The sequence below is a fragment of the Manis javanica genome, chromosome 13 (genome assembly GCF_040802235.1).
Source record: "Manis javanica isolate MJ-LG chromosome 13, MJ_LKY, whole genome shotgun sequence".
NCBI classification, from domain to species: domain Eukaryota; kingdom Metazoa; phylum Chordata; class Mammalia; order Pholidota; family Manidae; genus Manis; species Manis javanica.
In genome coordinates this window covers 79,839,176-79,861,075 of record NC_133168.1, presented here as the reverse complement: position 1 = coordinate 79,861,075, position 21,900 = coordinate 79,839,176, and positions in this window count along the sequence as shown.

The following is a 21,900-nucleotide window of genomic DNA, read 5'->3' as shown; positions in this document are numbered from 1 at the left end:
CTCTCCCCAAAGGTGCCCAGCACCCGCAGCCTGCACGACAGGGGGAAGACCAAGTTTCCCCTGTGTCCTACCAGCAAGTCCACACGCCCCTGCACCTGCACACCCCCTCCTCCCATGGCTCGTCCTGCGACGTGCCTCTGTGTGACATGTCCTTAGCCTCTCAGGCCGTGTGGTACATTCAGTTATCCTCCCAGCTCACTGTCTGCGTTTTCCAGCAACTTCTCATCACCATTAGACACTGAAAGCTGGGTGCATGTGAGCCCCCTGAGGCCCTTTCTGATCATCACTTTGGTCCATGCCACATACCAAGTTTTCAAATGGGATTCAATGCATCATTTTTTCCCCTCAATTTCCACTTCAGTGTTTGCTTTATTATTTTGCTTTTGTTGTTTTTTATTGTGGTAAACACACAGGACATAAGATTTACTGTATTAACTGTTTGTAAGGGGACAGTTCAGAGGCCTTGAGTGCCTTCACAACGCTGTGTGCTACAATCGTGTAAACTTGTTGATAAATTTAATTTTGTAGGCTGTGTGGTCACAGTAACTCACTTAGGTAAATGCCATTCAGTAAGCAGTACTGGTGAAGCATTATTTTGAAACTAATGAGAATATTCTGAAACAGAATACATTCGAAATATGTAATTTATATTGTTTATTGTATTTTCAGTCTTTTTCACGTTTAGTTAGATTGTGCCAATTGTAAACTCAGATTCAAAGCATTAATTTCAAGTTTTATTTCATTTCAACAAAATGGGAAGATTTGATTCCAAAAAAAAAAAAGAGAAAAGATTTCCAAGGATTCTGGTCATTAAACTTTTCTTAAAAGAGCTTTTTCAGAGAGTTAATGATAACTTAATCAAATTCGCATGCCTCAACATGTCTTTGAAAATCCAGTGATTGTGGGTAAAAACGATTTTGCACAAAAGCCTTTCAAAAATAAGTTAAGATGGGTTTTGTTGACAATAAAAGGCTGCTGGTTTCACTATCCCTGCCAACAGATACCGTTGTTGAAAATAGGGACGCCCAAACCGCAACGATCTAACGCTGGGGCCAGATGTGGGTCCTCACCCAGCAAAGGCTTCGTGATGTCCCAGAAGCACACCACGCTCTGGGCGCGCCGGCAGGAGGCTCTGCCGCTGACCACAATCGGCGTTCTCCCGTAAGTAGTCTTACGGTCAGTTCCAGGAAGGATTTGCCTCCCGTGCCTGTCCCAAACACTTTCTGTTACTCATCTCGAGACTAATATCCCTCAACGTTAGTATAAATCTTGAATTCATGACATAGACATGCATTACTTTTTTTGAATTAAACAACAGTATTGCATAAGCTGATTGCATAACTTTATGGAAGTCCGGGTTTCATTAGTAAAACGGGGTATGTTATCTTCCCTCCCCTCTGTTAGATGGTTGGAGATATGTGCACCCAGCCTGGGAGGGTGTCTGCTGGCACACGGGTGTTGCGCTCTCCCGGGGCTGCTCTGTACCCGCTGGACAGGGGGCTCTGCTCCCAGACCCTCCTCCCGCTTCAGGCAGCTGCGCTGTGGATCTTTCACGTGGGGGCCAACATCTGTGGCATTCCCCGTTTTTCAGTTACAACAGAAATCCAGCAGAACTACAGTAATGAAAAACAGGATTTCCTGAAGAGGCACATGGTGTAGGATCCGGTGGGCCCAGGGCGTGTGCCTGCATGTCTGTCAGCAAACTCCGCACCAGTTTGCCCTTCCGCCCCCTTCTCTCCACATATCTCTCCCCATTTTTTGTCTTTGCCTCTTGCTTTTCTCTGCCAGTTGCTTGCTCGGCTGGCACGGACTGTGGGGCCCAGGGGCCTCAGCCTCCTCCCAGGGGTCGTGCAGGAAAATCCTGGTGAGTGGCCTGGGTCTGCCCTTCTTCCCGTAGGGTTGCTGCTCTGGGAACAGCTCACCACCCACCTGGCTGCCAGGCCCACCCCATGTCCCGAGGGCGTGTGGACGGTGAGGCTAGCGCCCCCCATGAGGCCATGGGGTCACAGGGGAGCACGACCCGTTTGCCCGAGGAAGGGGGAGGTGGTCTCAGGCCAGGTGGCCCTTGCTTCCCATCAAAGCAGCAAAGGCACGAGTGGAAAGTAAGGCCCTGGTGTGTGCGGGTCGTCCACCGCATCACAGGCGGGCTTCCTACACTGACTGAAACAGGGATGCCAGGGGAAGACCTCGGGGGAATGAACCGCCGCCCCAGTGATGCCAGCGTCTGCTCGGCTCTGGCCCCGGACCCTCCTTCGTGCCGGGAGTTTAGAGTTTACCCGAATCTCCTATTTAATGATGAGGTTTGCTCTTCCATCTTCTCCACACCTCCCTCCCTCACTTATTGACTAAAAATATTTATTAAACGCCCTCTTGGCACTGAGCTCCATTCTGAGAATCAGTCCACAGCAAGCAGTATCATGCAAAGATTTTATTCTTCACGAAGCGCGGAGGATGGAAGGCCTCATCTCCCTGGCATGACGGCTCAGTCCGACTGTCCCACGGACCCTGCCACTCCTCCTTGGCTCTTTTCTACACACTTAACAAGGTATTTTTATAAGAGAGTATTAAACTGTTTAAACATTGTCTTCTGTGGTCAAAATGCATTGAAAATATTCTATTTCCTTTTACTTAGAGATGGTTTTGCACATAATGTTTGAATTGTGCAGTGCATAGATCCTGGGGTTACTCCCAGGCACCCTCTCTGCCTTATTATATCTCTATAATGCTTTACTTTTTAAATTATGTAAAATTTATTTATTGCACCCAATGTCCATCTCCTCTACACAAATAAGACATGGCATTGGTCTCTGAAGAGATTCCTTATAGCTGGGAGAGCAGAAATCTAAAAGCCACAGCAGATGTCACATCGCGAGTGGAGGGGTTTGCCACCCAGACCGGATGGCAGGGGCCGTGCCAGCTCGGCTGCCCGCGTCCCAGGTTGGGGGGAGTGCGGTCGGACTTGCAGTGCTCCTGTCACAAGTTATGTTTCCCTAATAACCAGACAACATTAGAAAAGTAAATTGGAAAACTAGATTTTGTGATTGAACAGGAAGATGTCTTCCATTCTAAACTTAGAAGAAAATAACAGCAACGTGGCCAAATAGGATATTTTTAAAACTCAGCTTGTGGTGAACAGAAAATAAAGAGATTACTAAAGAAAAGGCCTTTCCCTTTGAGGAAGGGTTAGCCTCTGCCCCTCTGCAAGTACAGGAATTTGGCTCAGACTGGCAAAGGCCATGGGGAACGCCTCCCCTTTTGGAGGAGCACTAAGCCTAGCACCTGGCACCCAGACCTGCTAGGGTGACAGTGAGCACAGCCCAAGGGACCCTCACTGGAAGCCCTCCCCCCACCCCCATAGGTTGCAGAGAGACTGAGGGCAGGCTGTTTCTCAAAAGCCATGAGGATATGGTAGGTGGGCAAAGGAGAAATAATAACTCAGCAAATACTAGGACTAAGTGGAAATTCTATGGGTGAGCACTTTACCTGTGCCCCACCACCAGCCACAATTGCTCTCACCTGAGCTGAGGTTATCTGCCACAGGCATCTTAGCCATGCTCTTTCTACTGAGTCTTGCCTTTAAAGTCTATCAGTCTTTCTCAGCAAGAGAGTTACAAAATTCCTACTGAAGGTGAAGCTGTTCAGCAGGGGTGGGAGAGGCCAGGGGGCCGTGCACATGGCGAGGTGAGTTTGAAGATCTACTGTCGAGAGAGTAACCACCACGTCTACTTACTAGAAAACACCTAATTACTCAGCAAGTGTCATTCATAAGGTCCCAAGTGAAATAGCCGATATTTAATGGTGGTTCTTAAATGTCTATGTGCCCCAAAACTGCATGTCCCTAAGCACCACCCTAAACATGCATGCATTTATATGCACAAACACATGTATGTGTACAACACTCACCTACGCTCATGTGAGCACACATTTGCATACATGTATTTGCACACATATTGTATATGTAGTGTGCACACACATGCACACATACACATGTAATTTATGCCAGTAGGCTTAAAGTGGAAAAACTGGCATTTTTATGAACACCCCTAGGCACCCACAGGTGGGCAGTCTTAGGATGCACGACAGGAAACTCCTCTGTGGGAGGCAGTTCTTGCCCACTGATCTCATTTCAGTGACTGCAAACACAGTGGGATGTAATCAAGCTGCTGCTGCTGCCTGGAGCTCACCCTGCAGGCTGGGGTCTTGCCCCCAACGAGGTTTCCTCACTGTAGTGCAGGGCATGCGGCCCTGACCGTCATGGGAGTCACACAGTGACGTGACATCAGACACACCATCTTTGCTCACAGCCGGAGAACCCAAGCTCAGGGCGACTGGCGGTGCACTCTGGGCACTGCCTGCCACTGCCCCACACCGCGGGGGCTGAGCTCTGGGGTTGGTTCTGAGAGAGTGTTGCCTTCTGTCGACATGTGGGGCTCTGGAGGGGTTGGCATCTTGATCCCATGGTGGTTATACAGGTATGTATGTTTATTTACCAAGCTGTAAATTTTAGATTTGCATATACTTTGCTACATGTATGTAAATACAAATTAAAAGAAACAGGTTTGTCCTGGGAATTAGACATGGGGACAACATCAAACTCACTCATCCATGACAAGGTTCCTGGGCTTTGGGCCAGTTTTGGAGAGGTGGCTGTGTGGGCTGTGGAAAGAAACACAACCTCAAGAGGCCCAATGGCTTCACGCCGTGAAATGCTTGGCGCACGTGAGCATTGCACAGCTTCATAACCACTACATCAAAACAATGACTTCACCAGTTGACAGAGAAGGCCATTGCTGATGATGAATTAAAAATGGTATAAACTGAGAAACAGGTGGTAGAAAACTGCTGCTCAAGATGTTTTGAACCCAAACCCACCCCTGTGTAATTCTGTGGTTAAGCAATTGAGGGTCCCATGTGAATGTGAGTTCCTGGCGTCTGCAGTGTGTTCATAAGGGAGAAGGCGGTGTTCTTTCCCAACAGCATGAAAGTGTAACTTCTCATTGAAATCACTAACCGACACTGTCATGGGGGAATCGGCTGATGGGGGTGGGGACGGTGTCCTTGTGGTTGCCGCTGAAGAAGAACCTGCTTTCCATGGCCTTTCAGAAACCCCACGGCACCTGCAGTATGTGTTTATGCCTGGTTAATCTCTGATGGACCCTAGAGCTGGACAGAAAGGACTTCTGTGAATAGCTATGAAAAAAATAAAACCTGAATTTACCCTGGAGATAAGACTCACCAGCGTTGATGTAAGAATGAGATCTCTTGTTCATGGGAAAACACGATTGGAAATAAGCTGCAGGGGTCTGTGTCTGTCACCCGCCCTTCTGTTCTTTCCACTGAGGGGGCAGAGTTGCATTTTCAAAGTTGGTAGCCAGTTGATTACTTTTTGTGATCTTTTAATCTTTTTCCTCCAGCACACCTCCACTCCAGGGAATTCGTCCGTCTCATTTACTCATAGACCTCCAAGACCTATATAGTGTGTAGTAGAAGATTATCAAATGATAGTTAATAAGTAAGTGCCTGCTGGCAGTGATGGCTGGGGGTAGACCCAGTGGGCCCTTCAGAGCCCAGGACACAGTGATCCTTGGTCTCAGAGAGCGTTTAATCTCTTTAGGGAGAAACATTAATGTGTAGAGAATAGCAAAATAATACAGGAGACTCTGAGCGGGCTTCCAGAAGGCTCTGGACGGACGGCAGGGAGTCTGGGGCGATCTCAGACAAAGGGGGCACCAGAAGGCAAACAGGGCCTTCTGGGGGGCAGGATGGCATCTGCTTCAGGAGGGCTTTGGGCAAGCTAAGTGCAGGCATGGGGAAAGGATGGATGATGGGACCCTGAGTGGTGCCGAACAGAGGAGCCTGAACCCACCACATGGTCGGGGCTAGCAAACCATGCAAGGCTCAGGGCCAAGGAGCGTGGCATGGCAGCGGGCGTGGGGTGGATCTGGGGGAGGGAGACCTAAATCTATGGAGCTCAGGTCAGGACTAACCATGCAGACAAGGCACGATTCTCAGTTTGGGCGGCGGTGAACCGAGCTGAGGGAGTGACGTGCCCCACCGCTGACGGAAGGGCCCATGTGCGCCCACCCTACAGTATGGATGAAGGAGTGGGCCGGGCACGGCTGAGCTGCACAGCCTGTGTGACTTTGTGGGTAGAGATCTGGGCGGGTATACCCAGGATTTGGGGTCAGTGCAAGAGCAGGAACACTGGCTTGGCTTTAGTTATTAAATCTGTGTGAGAATAATGCATTCTTGTGAGCTGTGTGGTGCTAAGCAGATCATTGATCTGTTTTTACTATTTGTTATTGATTATTTTACCATTATTATTCTTTAGACCCATCTCCTGTCAGATTGGATTTATTCTGACTCTAAAGACAGATGATCCTATGACACATCAAACAGACGGTTTGGGGAGAAGTGTGCAGGGCTGCTTAGGCCTGAGGGCAGATGAGTCTTGTAGGGAGCCTGCAGAGGGCGGAGGGAGGGAGCCTGGGTGGAAGCTGGGTAAGGAACAAAGTTCACAAGTGCAGGACTGAGGGAACACAGACCAAACTTTTGTGCAAGTAGGTGCTGCTTCTATTTAGGACAATGCATAGATGTGTCGGACGTTTAATGCAACGACTGGAGAGCCAAGAAGGGACTCTCTTGAGAGTCTTACTCCCAATACTGTTTTGTGCCAGAACAGAGGGATGGGAGGCTGCACCACTGTGAGCAGGACAGCAGGTATTTGTATTTCAGATTGTCACACATTTGACTCCAAAGACAGTTCATGGGCCTATAAACACAGAATGGTCTTCACTCGCCCAAATGCAAAGTAGCCATTATGCTCAAGCCTCGCAGAGCCCGCTGACTTCACGTGTGAATCCCCAAACTCTGCCCATCACAAAACACTATTTTGGTTGGGTGGTCTATAGTTTTGTCATTTACTCTGTCATTCGGATCTGGAGAGATACAAGTTCCCAGGATGTCTTAGAAATAGGGAAATTGACTTAAAACTGTAGCCACAACATGTGAGCATGCGTGGGGAGGGTCCCCGCTGGCTCTCTGCGCAGGGAGAGGAGGTGAGGTGGGCCTGACACAGCCAGTAGTCCAAGTTCGTCTTCACAAACCGAGCTGGCGCAAAAGGAGGCGAGGGCCAGAAACTCGGGCACAATGCGAGGAAGCAGGGAGTGTGGCTCACCCATCTTCACAACATTTTAGCGCCACTGCACAGAATTTAAAAGCAGGAGAGGAACAGAGGGCAGAGAGAAAGATCGGAAAATAGTGAACGCACGTTGGGTTTTGAAATTCTCTGTCGGCCACTGATTATTTTCTCAGCCTTCCCCAGCATCCTGATGAGCCCATCAGAGGCACCTTTCATTTGTTTAACCCTGTTTTTATTTATTGAATTTCTTTTTGAATCTTTCTTAAAGTTCCCATTCCTCCATTTAATCTATCTCCTGCTTGTTAGCACTTTTTTCATTAGAGCCTTTAGCATATTAATCATATTTATTTTATATTCCCTGTCTGATGATGCTAAAATCTGTGTTACATCTGAATGTGATCACAATGCTCACTTTTTTTCTTCAGACTGTTTTCTTCTCGCCTTTTCCATTCCATATATGTATACTTTTGTTGTTCAGTGTTGAACACAATACATCTGATAAAAGAAACTAAGGTAAAAAGGCCTTCGGTGTGAGACTTAATGCCAGTCTAGCAAGGTGTTGGTCTGTGTTTAACGTTTCCTGCAATTGTCCGTGTCAGATCTCTCTCTCCTAGTTTCCTAGAAGAAACTTTCCTGTCTCCACTCTGTGAGGCAGGCTCCCCTAAGCGCTCCTCCTCACGGGCAGTCTGAGATTTGTGGCTCTTTTTTGATTCATGACCCCCTGTTATTATGCTGGAGCCTTGCTGGCGTGGCGGTCAGGTGTGGAGAGTGGAGTGTGGTATTCCCTTAGGAATGTTTTAGAAGGCCTCCATCCCAGGTCTGTGACTTCCCCAAGCACGTACTTGTTTCCCTCCCCCTGTAGGTGAGACAGGGAAGCTAGAAGGCCTGGAGCTGGTGACTGTCCTTCCCCCAGCTCTGAAAAGCCTCCGGCGTGGTCCTTACCCTGGAGGGAGATGCTCCAGATGTGTCTCACAGTTCCCACTTTTCCCACCCCCCTGCTGGGGCCAAGAGGGGCGTTTAGGAGGAGCTCTTTCCCGAATCATGGCCACGAGAAGACGGGTGAAGGTAAAGCCAGGGAAGCATGGGGGCCTCCCTAAGCCTGCAGCCCCCAGACGCACTCTCTTGTGCCCGTCCACGGTCAGCCTCCGGCAGAACATCAGGATGCTGTCAGTATTGCTTCTGTTGATGGTCCCGCCTCGTCGCTTCGAGTTCTGTTGGTGTGCAGCAGGCAGCATGGCTCCATGCTCACTGTCTCCCCGACTCAGAGGTGCCGGCTTGCTCTGTGACCTTGACTCTCTGCAGTCCCAGAAAGTTTTGATTTTCAGTGTGTTCAGTGTTTTCCTTACAAGGATGGGAGTGACCACTTCCAGATTCTGTCCAGTGGCCTGTCATCAAGAAAGATGAATAGGCCACTAACAGGTCAGGACCAATTTCTTTCTTGCTGTTTTGTATGCTTTTCAACTTCATGAAAAAAGTTAATTGAAATGGATACATTTATACTAAGTTAGTAGTCAAGGCAATGAGATATTTGAGTATGAATTTTCCCAAAAGGCTGAAATAAAATTCAAATAGTCAATTGACTTCACCCAATCTTATAATGTGTTCACATCCAATGGAAGATACAATATATGCTTAAGAGACTGAAACTATTTCCTATTTACATGGAGAAAGATTCAGGTCAAACCTGGTCATGGATGAATAGATTCTATATAATGTAAAGCATCCAGTGTAAAAATGGAAACCAATTTTGGATGCCTTAATACTACCAATATTAACATTAACATAATAGTAACAGCTAAGACCTCGTATGTTCTTCCTCCAGTGCTGGTGTCTGTGTTCAGTGTTTCCCATGGTCTATATTATCTAATACTCATACTCCTTGAGTTATAAACTCAAGGAAAATTTAGAGAAAAGTCTTAGTGAGAGCTGTGACCATTTGCACTCCATAAAACCCTTCAACAGTCAAGTTTTTAAAAAATGGGTTTGGCCATTAATAGAATAGCATGGATTTCAGAGAAGGGTGCTTAAAGATATAGAGAATGTGTGTGTGTGTCTGTGTGCATGTGTGTATGTGTGTGTGTGTGTATGTGTATGTATGTGTGTGTGTAGCACCAGGTGTCCTAGTAATTCACATACAAAAATCCAGATGATTTTTGAAGATTCAAGAATGAGGAAGAATACTGTGGGTTTTTTCTACCATCAAAAGGAAGCTATACCTATTTAATTTTGTCATGTATTAAAGAAGATTCAAGAATCTTTTCAGGACACAGTCTAGTCAAGCATTTACAGGATTTTGAACATTGTACAGAATGTGTAGGAAAATTCTTCTTGAGGTACCACTGAGTTCCTGGGGGTAAAAGCCTTCCTGAAAACCCCAAATAGATGCTCTGTTTACAAGAAGAGGACCTGAATGGGGGCCAGAACACTATGTATGGATGGTGGCCAAACCCATCTCAGCTCGCAAACTCTTCTGAGCGGCCTTGCAGCCACAGACATAAGGACAATTGCTAAGTACAAAATGCACACAGGCAATTTTCAAGACGTGTTTTGTTCAACAGAGAAAAGCCAGGCTTGAAGTAGATACTCCACTATTTTTGCTGTAAGAACCAAATAGTGAAAGTTAGTACAATAAAGGAAGAGAAATAGAAAGAACATGCAGCTGTCACCTGCCCCTTTTAGGAATATCCAAGCATGTAAAAGGGGATTCTATATTCCCTTCTAATTCCAGGGAAGTGGAAATTAATACTGTATCTACTAACTTGAATCAAGAAATGTGTGTGACAGAGATTATCTGGCACATTTACATGTTTTGAATGAAAGTAAGGTGAAAGGCATTGTTTTTCTCAATAATGAATATGAATCAGTGGCAAGCCTCTAAGTGATGTCATGGTGCCCCTTTGTCCTTTTTAAAAATTCCTCTTTTCTGGTTCAGGTCACACATATTTGAAAGAGGCAGAGACTCAGATGTCAGCTATTTTTGTGTTTTGTTAATACCTTTTATTCCAAGACCAGCCCTCTCACTGCCAGCGCCTGTTCCCACCCGAGCTCTAAGAAGTTCATGTTTAACGTTGTTCCATCCTAGCGTCCCAAACCTAACACACGGTTCTCTTTCTCCACACTCTCCCCGCTGCTTGGTAACATCCATTCCCATGGTTTCAGCTATGGCCTGCATCCTCACCTTCAAATCCGTGTCTCTATAATCCTCTCCCAGCATTTCAGAATGCAGCACTGTGCCTGTTTCCTCCAAATTGGGTTAATAATATTTCCCATATCTGAGAGTTGTTGTGAAGGTAAATGAGTCACTACATGTAAATTACTGGGAAAAGCACCTACCACATAATTAATAGCAACAGCTCATGATCTGGATGTTCCAGAAGCATCTCATGTTCAAAGATCCCAGATTAAATTCACATTATCCTCCGTGTTTGCCCGACTCATGAACAGCCCGCCTCGGCCTAGCATGTCCCACCCACAGCATGGCCGGGACCGCGCGCTCAGGGGCCATTGCTGACAACTCCCTGACTCTGCATGGCCCGCACTTGACCGGAATTGCTGATTTTGTATTCCACGTACTTGTTGAATTTATCTCTACATCTCTTGTCTCCTACCACTTGGGTCTCCTCGTGATGTTCTGGACTACCCTGACCATCTCCTCAACCCAATCTGGCCTCCATCATATTGTATTTCTACAGATTCAGTCAGTGCCATGATCCATCAAAATCACATCTGACCACTTCATTTCAAACTCTTCAGCAATTTTCCATGATCTTCAGAGTAAATTGCAACTCACTGACATGGTAGAAAAGGCCGTTCATGACCTGTGTCCTCCACTTCTCATCTCCAAGCTTGGCCCCGATGATCCATTCTGCTTATGGGTCTTTAACTCTGACGCCAAGTAGTTATTCTCAAATGCGTCTTGACTCACTCTGCCTCCTCTGTCTGCAATACACCTCCTGCCTCTGCCTAAGCCTTGTTAGATTCCCATCACCCTCTATTTCCCCATAGTACCTGTTTACTATGATGGACCCAAATATAGGGGCAGGTATTGCAGTCCAGTTGAGTAGATCATGAAAACTGGATACTTTAAAACAGAATCGCAGACATCCTTGCTCTGGGAAATAAATGTTTTCTAATTCTCTCTTTCTAGATGGAATGCATCTTTCAGCTACAAACTGGGGTTCTCTGCCTTTTAGCCCCCCCAACACCTTGCCCCCAGTCTTTAAAATTCTATTTTCCCTTATGCAGAGCATTTTAGCCACCACTTCATGTAATACAACATCCAGAAAATACTTAGAAAGCTTCATAGCCTTAACCAAATACATTAATCATGGAATGGTTCTAAAAATAAAAAAAACCAGTTCTTAAATATATTCATAAATCACTCCCTTATCTTTTACAGGATATAGAAAAATATATTTTATTATTTTTATCTCCCAGGATAATGAGATTCACTAAATTATCTGAGGAGATTACTGAGAGAACTAACCCATCCCAGGGCTTCTCCAATGGCTCAGGCAGGGCCGGTGAGGACGGCGGCAGCACCTCCTCAGAAAGACCCCCGGGGTGAGAGAGGAGTGTGCTGGCACAGCCCACCACAAGGAAGCGAACTCAGTCACATGACATCAAAACAACACGAAAGAACAACCCAAAGGAGAAAGAAAGCCAGAGGGGCCCAGAAAGAAAAACAGAGCTCAGTGGGAAAATATCCAATTACAGATAAGAATGTCATTTTTGATTATCATTGTAAATTCCCATCTCATTCTTGGAAGGAATTTTTGGGAGGTGGGTTTGATCCCTCTCTTTGGAACCAGTCATTTGCAAAGCCAGTTTTTTAAAATAGCCTATTCTAAGGGTCATCGGTTTGCAATGAACTTTTGCAAATACTTCATATCTAAAGTCATTTTTCAGGGCTGAAGTCTGGGAATATTTCTGAGTATGTTTGTATAGAATTTTTTTTCCTTGTCATGGTAATCTTATTAAACTAATTAGAAAAGGACTTTTTCTGTTTCTCTTAGAGGTATGTGTGTGCGTCTACAGAAAAGAAACAGAGAGAACATTCCACTAAGAGGTTTTTTAAAACATACCAGTGTTTGGGATCTTTCTCTCAAAATCTTTCTATGCATCACTTAGCATCTTCAAAAATGTCAATGAGATAGAAAACATATCTCCATATTCACTTCTTCCTAAGCATAACAGGAATACTATATTTCTACCATAATTCTTTAAAGCAAGTTTTAAATGGAACATCTGTGTATTGTACTTTCTGAAACATTTGGTAGCACATCAGTTATACTAGCTTGCAAGCAACAGTAACTGTGTTCATGTTAGCATGAGCATGCTGTTTACTTTAATCAAGCAGCAGCTTGGCAATCATTTAAGAAAAATTTCTCAGAGAGATGATTAATTTATCATAGGTATACATATTTATAGAAACAACATAATCTAACAAATATGTGATGAAAGTCTACTATGAGTACAGCCCCAGACATTCCTGAATAGAAATGATTTAGCTGTACAAGTAAAATGTTGCTTTGGGCAAAAGTGGTACCTTTTGTGTCACTGAAGTGGTTCCTCACCAGCCGTCACACAGTTCAGGCTACCTTATGCAGAACTGTAGTCCTAGAGGATGAGCTAAAGCACAACAGACAAAAAATATCAGTTTGTATCAAGATATGGACATAGGAAGGCATGATTCACAGGTGGATTTGTGCCAGTCCATCTGCATTCTACCACCCAATGCGTCTTTGTGGAAAAATCACCAAGACTGGGAGGGAGAGGTGATGTCACCTCTGACCTCAGAACAAAGTGCGGCTATTTGAGCACACATGATGGATCCATAACCTGACCTCATCACCATGGTGACAGCAAATTGAGTTAGTTGGCCACAGCTGTTTCGGTAAATACTGACACACTCATAGTCATCCACAATTATTGGAATTCTATTTTAATAGCAACCACACATTCTATGTTATCACCTGCCAACTTCACGGAGAGTCTAGGGTTAGAAACATTGTCAGACTGGGAGATTAACATTCCTTTTTGTTCAGTATCCAGAATATTAAACACAAAACAGATGGTTTAAAGAATTGGCTATCTCCATAAATGGTCAACTTTATTATGTAAAATATTTAATGTTTGTATATATTCCTATTCACATTGCTTATTGATATTTTAAGATAATATATGCTGATAATACTTGATAATGGGTGTAGCAAAGAACATCAAAGAAAAATGGTACAGAAAGAGTCATCTTTAGGAGAAAATTCATGAGTGACACTACAAGACCTGACTGAACTCATTAGAAGAGGGGCTTCCAGGTGGTCAGAGGGCCATGGCAGCTTTCTGGTAACAGAGCCCAGGTCTCAAAATCACAGCAGCAGGAGGAAGAAGCCCCTGGCAGAGCCCCAAACTCTTCAAGGTCAAGGTGAGTTCAGCCAAGCTATTAGCAATGGCGGAGATGGTGGAATGGATTGGAGTTTGGAAGAGCACCAAATGAAGCAATAATTTGCTTATCCTGAAAATTATCCCTGGCCCAACCTCAACTTTCTGGAAGAAAAGAAAAAGGCAATGAAGTAGAGGCTGAAAAAAGAATCTGTGGCTTTGCTTATTCTCATTAAGCCTAGAATTGAGGCCCTAATACAGCCTAGTCCATCCTCCTTCTCAATCAAACGCACAAATGTAGTAAAGGTACACTGGTCCTCACACGGCGACATCAGTGCAGGTGTGGATCAGTGCAGGTCAGCCCATGAGGAAGGTGAGTTGGTTGCTCTAAAAGCAATGGTATGGTCTGAGTTGCACATGACTTTGGGGAAAATATAATCACTTCCTCTTCTTATCTAGCAGATGCAGAAAGAGCTCACATTCTCTGGAAACAGGCCAAATGAAAGCATGAAACCAGTTCATAGTCCAATGCCTTTCCATATACAATATTTCATTTACCATAAAAAATCATGGGACAGACAAAAGAACACAAGGCTAACAAACAAGATTAAAAAATGACACAGTGGTTGGTTCTGGAGCTAGAAAACAAGCTTTATAACATAACATTACATGTTTAAAACAACCATTGTGAATATATTTGAGGATCTGAAGGCAAGCAGGGAGGAATGAATGAAAAGATGAGGTAAGAGAGCAAAGAAAGGCAACTTAGGAAGAGGAACCAATGGAATTCTAAATCACAAGATTACAACATCTGAATTAAAAATATGCATTGGACATGTTCAAGAGAATGGAGAATGCTGAAGAAAGATGAATTACTTTGAAAAGAGGCATAAACAGAAACCGCATTAACTAAAGCTCAGAGAAAAAGAAATGGATAAAGCTGACCCATATGGCAATCCCACAAGGTCTAAGGGCACATGTCAAAGCATCAGAGGGAGAAAAGAGAGATAAAAGAGCAATGATCTCAAGAAAGAACAGGCAAAATCTCCCCAAATTTGATGAAAACAACACACATATGATACCCAACAAACCCAAGTGGGATATATATACACAAAGAAATCCACACCTATGCACATCATAAACTATGAAAGATAAAAGGTAAAAAGGAAACCCTAAAAACAGACATAGACAAAATCCACCTACATATAAGGGACCGAGGGTAAGAATGATGGGCAAGGACTTTAACGTGTTAGAAGAGAGCAGGGGGTGGGGGAGGGCAGTTAATTCAGACTCCACTGCCAGGGAAATTATTACTCAAAAATGAAGAGAAAGAAGACTGTTAACAGAATTTATTAGCAAAGGACTTATTCCTTAAGAACAAAGGGACATGAAGAATTTTCAAGTAACAGAAGCTGAGATCATTTGTTGCCAGAAGACCTGTACTGTAAAGAATGGTAAAGATACTTCAGCTAAAAGGCAAGTATAATAGGCAGAAACTCAGATCTTTATAAAGAATTCCAGATCTAGTAAATGTGTGCATATATAGAAAAGACCTTTTCTATTCTTGATATTTTAAAAGCAAATTGACTTTAAGATAAAAATTACAACACTGTATTGGGGGGATTATTTCACCTGAGCTATTAAAATATATGGAAACTCTTAAATACCTTATGTTACACCTAAATTTTCTAATATTAATTCAAGATTGCTGTGACAAATGAAGATATACATTGTCCAAGAGTAATGCCTAGAAAATAATTCAAACAGAATTAATTAAACATCCAACAGAGAAAATAAGATGCAATAAAACTTATAATTACTCAAATAAACCAAAAAAATGTAGGAAATGAAGACCAGATGAGACAAAACAAAAAACACAGGAGTTAACAGAGGGGTAATGCCAGACTGGTAGACTTAAGCAGAGCTAAAGTAATCATTGTAATAAATGTAAATTGGCTAAAACATTGAAATTAAATGATAAGAGATTGTCAGAATGGACTAAAGCAAGACCTACAGTCATGAGACTACCCTGTAAGATAACCTTTCTGTGATTGTCATTGACTTTTACACCTTACATCTCCGTTAATAGTTCTGTGCATCTTTTTCTAAAAGAGTAGCATGAATGTTGTAGAGAATGTGGATATATGGAAAATGGTGTAAGGATATCTGGGGTAATTAATTAAAAATGCAGAGAACTCCATCTTCTGGAATCAGTCCACTGAGCTCATAGATAATAAATCCTCCAAAGGCTGAAGGCCTTTGTGTTACAAAGTTTCTTTGGCAGGAGTGCCCCAGGGTGCGCACACGCACACACACACACACACACACACACACACACACACACACACCCTGCTCCTCCCTATCTTGTGCTCTCAGAATGAGACCTGAGTGGGCCAGAGGTAGTGGGTCTCTTAGCCTGTGGTAGTTTTCTGTCTTGTCCCTTTGTTTGCAACACAATCAAAATTTGTATTCCTGCTTTCCCCCTGGATGAGGTTTTTGTTTTTTTGTCCCAAGGAGTTGACGTAACCAAGCATGGAGGCTGACCATGGTTTGCTCTGAACTTAATGACAAGTCTGCAGTAGAGACTCAGCTGGACTGCTGTGCATAGTAGGAACTTCTCTTACGTCTCATTAGTACTTTAGGCAGTCAGGGAACAGAAAGTGCTGTAGACTAAAGGTTTGTGTCCCCTGAATTCATATGCTGAAGTTCTAATCCCCAGCGTGATAGCATCTGGGGGCCTGTGGGAGGTAGTGAGGGCTGGTGAGATCATGAGAGGGGGTTAGGGTCAGTGCATTATAAGAAGAGAATGTGAGGGTCCAGCAAGAATGGTGTCTGCCAACCAGGCGGTGGCCGTCACCAGACCCGCACTATGCCAGCACCTTGAGCTTGAACTCTCAGCCTCCCAAACTCTGGGAAGGAAATGTCTGCTATTTGGGTCCCACATCTATGATAATTCTGTTATAGCAGTACACAAACAGACTAGGCCACTCTTTCAAATTTGATTCATTTAAAATGACTTGTTTATCATTTCTAATTTACATAGTAATTTTTGCTCATTTTAGATTTTGAAAAACTTATAGAAAGAAATCAAAATAACCATCATAGTATCACACTAATATAACTCCCAACAATATTTTAGGAAAAATAAATATGTAAACACACAAACAATTGTATCACTCTGTATATATAACTTCATATACTTCTTATATATAGCTTTAGAATATATCATAAATATTTTCCATTTAAGTTTTATTCAAAATGTAATTTGTAGGCCTTTCTATGGGGCTACATTACTGATTTGATGATATTCTTCCCCATTCTTGTATAGTGTCTCCCTTTACCCATTCTAACCCTATTATTTAGTACAGTTACAAGCATCATTACATTTAAGATATTGAATCCCTCTTTGACATATTATTTATAATTTTAATTTTAGTATTTCCATTTTGTATTACTGCACATGTATAATACATGAATGCACAGTTAAAAAATCAGAATGTTCATATATACACGATACAGACATCTTTCAGTTCTTTGAAAACTGAATATTCATCTTTCTAACTGCACCCACTCTCCCCCAACTCCCCTCCACCCAGATAAAACTAACCCAGAATTTTACATGAATCATTCCCTCTTTTAAAATAGTTTTGCTGTATATATTTGCTTCTTAAATAATTTACTGTCCACCTTTTCTGGATTTTGGGCCACAAACAAATGGAGATACACTATACACATTCTTCTGAAGTTTGCTTTTCATTTGGTTTTTGAGACTCACTTAGTAAGTATACCTACAGTAGTCTAGAAAGTTCCACTGATGTTTGGTCCCATTCCATGACCATCCTTTCATGCCACACTGTCTGCAGATGGCCATTCGGGACCTTTGCGCTTTCTGCCCCTGTGGATATGGAGCCTCTGCTCATCCTTGTGGGCCTCCCTGGGAATAAGAACAAGAATTCTTTGCAGGTAGTGAGAATATTTTTTGAACTGGAGTTTGATCCATTTGCAAATTGTCACATCCATGTAATAATGGTGAAAACATCCCTTTTTCAAAGGAATGGAACTCAATAGAAGGGAGGAGATGGGATAGGAGGGAAAAGGAAAAAGAAAGGTGTCAGGCTTCACCTCAGGGAGCAAAGCAGAGTTCTGTGAACCTGTGCACTGGATACCTGCAGGCTGGTCTACAGCAGCAAAGGTATTGCTAACTGTGCCTTGGAATAAAGAAATGGTTGACAGCAACAATGGTTCTTTGGAACAGGGCTCCGGCATTAGAGGGGTGAGGCAGTCATAGGTTTTGTTGGGTAACACCAGTCTCGCCCCTGTGTGATTGTGCGTTTTCACCAGTGAGAGATGTAGTGAGTGCTTGCTTTGTCCAGCTCCTCAACAGTTTCAAAATTATGGCAATGATGATGCTCTTGAGTAGTAAGAGCTGTTTTTCACTGGCTTAAGGTAATTTTCCTGAGTGAGTTCACCTCCTGGGTCCCAGTTCCTTCACCTGTAGTAAGCAAGGCCTGTCGTATCAGGAGCTCTAAGGTCTCCACATAAAATGTCTTTATTACAATCTTTTCAAAGACCACACTGGTTATTCTCCTAAGGGAACAGTGGAGTGTAGGCACTCTGGTTCCCTGGAGTAACCCGCAGCACTGGACACCCACCACACAGGAGGGCAAGTCACATGAGCTGAATGCACGGCGTGGTGCTCTCTGCTTTGTAAATGTGTACTATATACATATATGGAATTATAACTCTGGCAATAAGATCGGTACCAGGTAAGCCCAGTCACACCCTTGATCTGACGTTCATAACAGGTGCCTGATTTGTATGCTGAGTACTTACTGGATGCGTCGTGTGTCATTAAACATAAACATCTCAGTGTCTTGTTACTGTTTGAGCAATTTGGGGGACTTACAAAATGCAGTTTTTCCACCAGCTGCCAGGTTGTTCAAATTTCACCATGAAAACTTGGCCTGGATGTAGAAGACTGGCTAAACTTAGAAACACATTTACAAATGCTCTCTTCCAAAGAATCTTGACTTGGGGAGCAGGAGAATGTTCATCAACCAGCTCAAGCATTTGGCGAGATCAAATCACAAAATCTCAGCCTTGTTCCTAAAGAAGGCGGCCTGCCAGGGGTCTCCCCGGCCACGGGCTCTGGCCCACAAGGACAGGTGTGCTCCTGGCTTTCTTCAAACAGCATCGCTTGGTGATGCACGCTCGCTCAAAATGGCCCACTCAACACACTATGAGCACAAGGTCTTCCAACTCTTTAAAGACCCTGCAGCCTCGAGCTGCCCATTTGAAAGGTGCTGCATTTGGGTCCAACTGGTGTTTATTCTGCATCCTTCTGTGTCTTTGTAGAGGTCCTGCCAACTTAAATCAAGAGAACATTCCAGAAGAGAGGGTCAAAGCCTTGTTGAGGGGTGAACTGTTCTGGAAGGTATGAGGGTGGTGATATTCCATTCTCCAGAGCTAGTTTTTGTCCAGATGGCAATTTTTCCTCCATGTAATCCAAAATGACACGTCCAATTCCCTTTCCCAACCCTTGAGTTTTTCCAGGGGAAAAAGATGTGGTTTTGCCCTACTTTTAGAAAATTAATGTTTCTGTGCTTTTGCTTCACTAGTGCATCTGAAAACATATGGACACTTTTGGCAAAAGAACAACAATCAAAAAAACCCATTTCTGATTCATTTGGCTACAGCATAAATTTTTCCAAATACAGTAAAAACCCTTTTATGAAATGCTTTCTTCTACCATTAGATCACGGAATAAACCTTTTCTCTGTATGCACACTGATGCCCAGGTATCGTCCTGACCCCATCTTCTCATCTGACCGTTTGCAAGGAGCGCCCCACCAGCCTGCTACCTTAGGGATCAGCGGCCGTTCCCAGAGGGCCCCTGTGCTCTTCTCACTGGAGGGCATGGCGAGGAGCTCCCGAAGGCACGGGCAGGAAGACCTCAGGAGCTGGATCAAGAAGGGGCTTGGGGTCCTAAGGGGAGACTGAGAGACAGTGCAAGTGTGCTGGAAGGAGAGGCAGAAGCAGATCCCCACTGAGGCAGCCTGTGTCACGCTGGCATTTGTGCAGAAGTATGACCATGGAATCACGGTGGGTGGGGTGGGGTGGGAATCCTAAGGCAGAGAGGGGCAACTGGCAGCCACAACAAGGCCTTTCCTGTTTGTCTGCTCAAGCCAGACAGACTCTGGAACCCAAGGGGGAGAGTGTGAGTTCTGGGAAGATGGTTTGCATCAAAACTGTAAAGCACGTCAGAAGTGACGCAAAGCATGTAAATCCCAAAAGGAACTTACGGAGAGTGGAACAAGCCCTCGCTCAGACTAGCGCTAAAGCAGGCATCTCCACCCTCACCCTACAGCCCGGCTCAGCCTCCAGAAGAACTTGCCCCACGCCCCTCAGCTGCCGCACCAGAGCAACTGAACCCCCCTCTCCAAGCTCGGGCCCTGACCGTGGAGGCAGCCACTGAGGGAACTCCAAGCAGGCAGGCCAGGGTGGGCCCTACGGGAGCGCAGTCCGCTTCGGTTAGAAGTAGATGGGGACGGACCCCTCGAAGACCAGGCCTCCTTGAAATCAGACAGCGGCTGGAAAGGACTGAGAATTCGCAGGCATTTCCTTTGTGATCCGAAGAAGTGGTTAGAAGTGGGACGCATGCATGTGTGGCACCTGTGCACCTGTGCGCGTCTAAGTGCGCGTGCGCGCCGCCCTCCCCTCCCGCGAACTGGCCGCCGTGGCGCTTCCAGGGCCCAGGGTGGCGGGCGGGAGCTGCCCATTAGCACCAACCTTCCTGAGAACTGGGTCCCGTCCTGGGGTACTGGTGGCCGCGGTGGGGAGGCCGGGGAGCTCCTGCACCAGAGGCCAGGCCCTCTCACAGGGAGCGAGGGGCTGCGGCGAGGCCAGGGGCCGCCACCCGGGCCAAGACGTCGCCTGTCCCTGATTAACGAAAGTGCATGACTTTGTGGGGTCCCAGACCCTGACATCAGAGCGCCGGGGGTTGGCAGGCGAAAGGGGCGAGCCTATTGGCTGGCAAAGCCGCCTGCGCAGGTCCAGCCAGGCCCGCCGCGACCCAGCCTCCCGTCCAGTACCAGTGAGCACCCTTGACACTGCGGCTGGAGGGGCTAGAAACCCCTCTGCCTTACAGGTCGCCAGCCGGAGCGGCGCTGCTCCCCGAGCTCAGACGGGTCCCCCGAGGGGCGCAGCAGGAAAGCCCTCGGTGCCCCCCAGCGAGGGTGAGAGCGGCCTTGAAGTCCCCAGCTGCTGCCCAGCAAAGCTCACGTTATCATGCTGCAAACATACGTAAGCCAAAACAATAATTCTCTGTGGGATTTCCCAGTATGTACAAGTAAAGTGTATGGTAGGAATTGCACAGGCTACAGAAAGGAGGTAAGGGAAGGTGAAGGTGTAAATTCCTTGACACTGTTGTGCATGAGGCGTGGACCTCCACGGACATGGCGAGCAACTAAACGCGTGAAGGTAAGCAGAGAACACACGCCCAAAGAGAAAGTGAGGTGGTAGGTTTAAGCCTAATCCTGTAAAAGAATCTGCAGGAAGTTAAGTCTAAATGATTTAAACACACCAATTAAAATGTGAAGACTGTCAGATTCAATAAATGTAAAGGCCTAGATCCAACTCTCTGCTGCCTACAAAAAACCCACTTTAGATATAATGAAACAAGTTGGCAATGAAAGGATTAAAATGTACATGCCATGCTGATATTAATCCAGAGACAGTTGGCACAGAGCATTAACACCCACAAGAAGCTTCCGGAAGGTAGCGCACTGCGGGGCATAAAGGCATGTTTCCTAACGGTAAGGTTGTCAGTTCAACCTACATAAAGGTCCTAAACGTTTAGGTGCCTAGTAACAGAGCTTCCGAATATGTTAAGAATAATTGATGTATCTGAAAGGCTAAATCAATCTGCATCTGTAGCTGACATTTCAATATCCATCTCTGACAGAACAAGTGGATGGGGCATCAACAATGACAGTAGAGAGTAGAACAGCCTTGTCACCCAACCCAATCGAATGCACGTTCACAGCTCTCCACCTGCATCAGGGACCCTTAGCAAGACAGACCATATTCCAGGCAATAAGAAATTTGATAAGGTTCAAATCATACCAGTTGGTTCTTTGATGAAAAATTGTATTAACTGAATTAATAGTGGAAAATTAATAGCAGAAAGATACCTAGAAAATCCCCAGTATTTCAAAATGCATTAATATATTTGTAAATAACCCATGTGTCAAGGAATAAATCAAGCAGGAACTAGAAATGCTTTTAACTGAACATGTTCAACATGCCCAAATCTGCCGGTTGCAGTGAGAGATGGGGGCAAATTCAGAGCACTAAGTGCCTATATTAGGATAAAAGTA